Genomic DNA, 4,507 nt, shown 5'->3' with positions numbered 1-4,507 from the left:
CGGGCGCGGGGGCTGCGGGCCGCGGGCCCCGCTCAAGTACAGGGCCGGGGCCGGGGTGGGGTGCTGCTGGCAGCGGGTACACGCCCCGAGTACGCGCTGGGGCGGGATTTCCTGGCACCCGAGTACACGCCCCAGGGCGGGTGGCAGGAGGCTGCTCCCAGCTTTCAGGGCGGTGGGGCGTCGCCAGGACCCCAGTACACGCCCCCAGGACAAGGCGGCCGGCTCGGACCTGAGCACGTGGCCAGAGTACAGGGGTGGTGGGGACGCTGGGATCCGTGCACACGCCCAGTTCTCCCTGTGGCGGGGTGCTGCGGGGCTGTCCGCGGGAGGGTTTCCAGCCACACTCCCCCACCTTCCCTTTGGGGTCCCCGCTCCCTGAGGTCCCTGCCGCCCCCCAGGCCCGGGTGGACATAAGGGGAAGGGGGCGAAGGTGCCCTCCTCTCCAGCTCTCCCAGGCAGGCCAGGTAGAGACAGGTCTTTTCCCTTCAGGGGCCTCCTGCTCCCTCCTGGTGGCACCGTCCAGGCGCCCCTCCCCGGGAGCCTGCCTCCGCGCTGGGCCAGCGGGTGCAGAGTCCCAGCAGGCGAGGGCACAGAGGACGGAGTGGAGTCTGGGCCCAGGCCTGGTTCTGCACAGCCTCAGCGGCAGCCAGATGACCAAAGCCCAACAGCAAGAACCACCTGCTCGCCTGAGGGGCAGCTCCCACTGCAGGCGGCAGGCTGGGGGAGGTCCTCAGGTGGGCGACCTGCCCGAGAGGCTGCTCTGCCAGAGCACACCACGGGGTTCAGCCCCAACCAGGGAGTCACAAAGCTAGACACAAAAGGAAGCTTTGCTGAATAATAAAAGAATTAAGGCACTGGACTCCTACATGGCCAACTGTGGTTCAAGTCCCAGACCTGGCAGCTTGCTTTCTCACTCTGTCTCTGGGGAGTGCATGTGTCCTATGCAATTTTTAAAATAATAATAATAAAACTATTAATAAAAAGGAAAGATGGCCCAACCTCCTGCTAAACACCCCAATGAAGTAATTCAGACCTGTGGCTGCTCAGAGTCAAGCTGGCGTCCCTCCGAGAAAGGAGTGGTACCACCCTGCTGGCCCTAGCCAGGAGCCACCTCACTGGCCCCCTGAGAACCAGCGCCCAGCCCTCTTCCTGTCCTGGACAGGCGAGAGCCAGCCAGGCCTCTGTGGTGTGCCCGGTCCTTGTCCTCTGCTTTCCCTTCACAGCTGTGCCCGCTGCTCCTCTTTGGAACCTGTGCCACTGTCCCCTTTGTCACTGTCAGCCCTGCACTCCCCTCTGCCCCAGCTGGGTAAGGCAGCCAGGCCAGGCTTTGACTGGAAGGGTTACAGGTAAGCACCAGGAGGCCCCGTCTTGCACGGCACCAGACTGGCCCATATGAGTGTTCTGTACATTTGTGAGGGGGGAGGGGTCCCCACTTGAACAGCACCATGGGAGTTTGTCAAAGGCAGGCCTTAGGAATCCATTTCAATGTATTTGTACTAAAGCTATTGCTCCCAGTTTTTCTAATGTTGTAAGTTAGTTTTCTACTGTAGGGCGCGTGCGCTCGCCAGAGAGACAGAGAGACAAAAAGCAAGAAATCACCCCCCAGGGGGGATGGCCATGCCGCAATCCCTTCTCCTCCATTCTCCTCTCGGGATCTTGGGCACACACGTGCGCCCAGCGTGAGTTTAAGTCTCTGGGTCCAGGACTCGAACCGCAGTCGACTACATGGGAGTCCAGCGACATAGCCATTATTCTAACTGCTGGTCCCGAATCAGGGTTTTTCTAAACTAGACAGTCCCGTGTCCATGCAGTGGGATTTCCTGATCACCCATGTGGCATGCGGCTGGTTTAACCTGTCTGCTCTCACCAGATTGCCAGGTGTCCGCTCTGTCTTCTGTGCCATTTCGTACTGCCTGGGCACTGTCTGGCACCGGCCGTAGAAATAAGCACTGTGCATGGCCTGACAGGCTTCTCTGCTGGGGTCGCTCACGGTCCCCCTGAATCTTAGGCACCAAGGCTGAGTTTGAAAATCACAGACACTCCAGAATCACACTCCAGCCCAGGTCTCACCCCGTCCTCGTCCGTATTCTAGGGAGACAGGTGACAACTGCCTGTGATGAAAGCCAGCCTGGAGCTCCTGGACAGCTAGACAAGATCGCCCCTTGCCGGCTGGGCTCCTTCCAGGCTCAGGCTCTTCCCCTCTGGCCCCTGGCGCCCCCGTCACTTTAACAGGTCACCCGCTGCTCTCTCCCGGCTCTGTTTGGTTCATAACTGTCCTACAAGAGCGAACTCCTTGCAGTCAGGGTAAGTGCCACTTGACCCGGACTCTGCACAACTCCAAGCTGCAGGTGTTCATGGAGCTGGGCTTGCCTGGGGCTCAGGCCTCCCAAGGAGCTGCCTCCGCTCCACCAGTGCAGCGGCCCATGGCCAAGCTGGGCTCTGACCAAGGAAGTTGAACTACAGAGGCTACACACTGACCGTCTCTGCCTCCCCCAACAGAAGGGTTCAACCCAAGTTCAGGCACGCCAGGGCCTCTTGGTCACAGCCCCGCCATCGAGTCCCACAAGCAGGAGAGCTCTGGCCGTTTTGCAGGGAGGGATGTGCGCAGTAATTCTGCCTCCCAGCAGAGGTCCAGTCCGGAGAGCGCAGGACAGCAGGGTCTGCCCCAGAAACCCTGGGACTGAGCCAGCTGAAGGCACAGAGCCTCAGCACTTGCCCTGAGGCTCTGAACCCACAGAGCTCCTGCGGGACCAGCTGTGTGCCTGGCCTGGCCCTTTTGTTATTGTCTTGCAGTCAATGTCAGAACAAATTTAGCAACTGTTTCTTTTTTTCTCACTCCAAAGCCACTGTTAATTCAGTAAAGAATTTCATAATGGACAGTGCCCTATGATCAGGATGATACTAAATAATATTTTTGACTAACTAAAGAAACCTCTTCCTGCTCACCCCAGCAGTAATACCAGGAGTCTCTTAGTCTCCAAACAACTTCGCAGGCAAAACCTCCAGCTCCTGGCCCGAAACCGACGCCTGTTTCCTGACGCTGTGGATAAACCCTCCCTGACATGCCGTGCGGACTCTAAGGGCACAGAGCCTGCTCCCCACGTTCTCTGAACCTGCCAGCCTCCCTGCCACACCTCCCACTCCAATGCCGAGCGCTGCACATGGAGTGGACCACATTTAACTCGCGCTCAGTATGCACCGAGTGAGATTAAGAATGTGACATCCCAGAGTGCAGACCCGTGTGCACTCTTCATGGCAGGAGACGGGAGGACAGGCAGGCTCCTCTGACGTAAGGGGGGTGTCGCCTCCAGGTCCTTCTCAGGCTCTGCTGCCCCTCAGTGCCCGGCTCCTGTAAGAGGAAATACTAAATTCTGGAAAACAGCAGGCAAGCACATGGCCGCTGCGCTCAAGCCTAGGGGAATATTATGCATGCACTTTCATTTATTTGCAAAGCAGGAAAACAACCAGGTAGGCAGTTTCCAAAATGGAGGCAATGCCTCTTGCCTGGTAGGGCTACAGCGGAGCCTGGCAGGCAGCCCTCACCTTGCGTGGTGGCTTAAGTAGAGCTAATGCTTTCTGATAGAGACATGCCATATCACAGACGGCGCAGGTCTCTGTCTGCCTAATATCCAATCTGCTACCTAAGATGTCATCATTTTGGAAAGTAACTTACATGAAGTATCTTCTTCATGTTTCGAAACTATGGTATCGAATGCACTGGTTTAAAATCTGTGAAGTTTGTGTGTTATCATTTGCAATGTATATTTATTTGCCAATGCTCGTGGTTTTTGAAGAAGCTGGCTGCTAGTACCTGAGTAAAAGAAATTTTATTTTGTTTATTTATTTTTACTTTTGTAATTTGCCAGAAGGCATTTGTGCTTGCTGGAGCGAGAGGAGAGAAAGCGCCCTGCCGGGCTGGCCCCATCTCAGTCCTTCCTCCATCTCTCCTGTTAGGGTTGTGGCACACGCATGCACACACCCGGCGTGCCCTCTAAGCCACACATCCAGGACCTGAACCGCGCAGTGGGCCATGTGGGTCCAGCTGCCTCAGCCATCATGACTCTGGCTGGCTCCTAGGGAAAAGAAATTTTAAAAGCCAGCAGGCTAAAATGAAATATGAAGTGTCACGGTTTTATGAATATTCTAAAGTAAATTAATGAAACGACCATTCATTTTGCTTTTCAGGGGTGATTGCTTTGACTAGGAAGTCTTACAAGCTGGCTCTGTGGTTTCATCTTAAATATACAAACTGCTATGGAGTGACCCAAACATGAAGATCCCCCTCCCGGCAACAAATTCATTAGTTTAAATTCAGCGTTTTACTCTACAAAATAAATCACTTGTTAGCACAGTGATAATGAGGTACCTTAGTGAGCTCGGAGAAGGCATCAGATGGATGTCTCTTCACATGTGTTCACCTGTTCGGTGTGGTGTGACAACAGAGCGAACACGGGGTTGTTCACCCCGTCCTGGCCACCCTGCTGGGCTCCAGTCCAGGAATGCTTTG

The 4,507-nt window shown here is 55.7% G+C and overlaps 1 long non-coding RNA gene across 1 annotated transcript in view; it reads left to right on the top strand.

Annotated features, from left to right (window-relative positions):
- The window catches only part of LOC106733349 (uncharacterized), a 7,353-nt gene that overhangs the window by 1,335 nt on the left and 1,511 nt on the right, over positions 1 to 4,507 (top strand). The window lies entirely within an intron of this gene.

This window comes from Tupaia chinensis, unplaced genomic scaffold, assembly GCF_000334495.1.
Source record: "Tupaia chinensis unplaced genomic scaffold, TupChi_1.0 Scaffold143591_1, whole genome shotgun sequence".
Classification (NCBI taxonomy): domain Eukaryota; kingdom Metazoa; phylum Chordata; class Mammalia; order Scandentia; family Tupaiidae; genus Tupaia; species Tupaia belangeri.
Note: the sequence above shows the minus strand (reverse complement) of the source record. Positions and strands in the feature narration are given on the sequence as shown.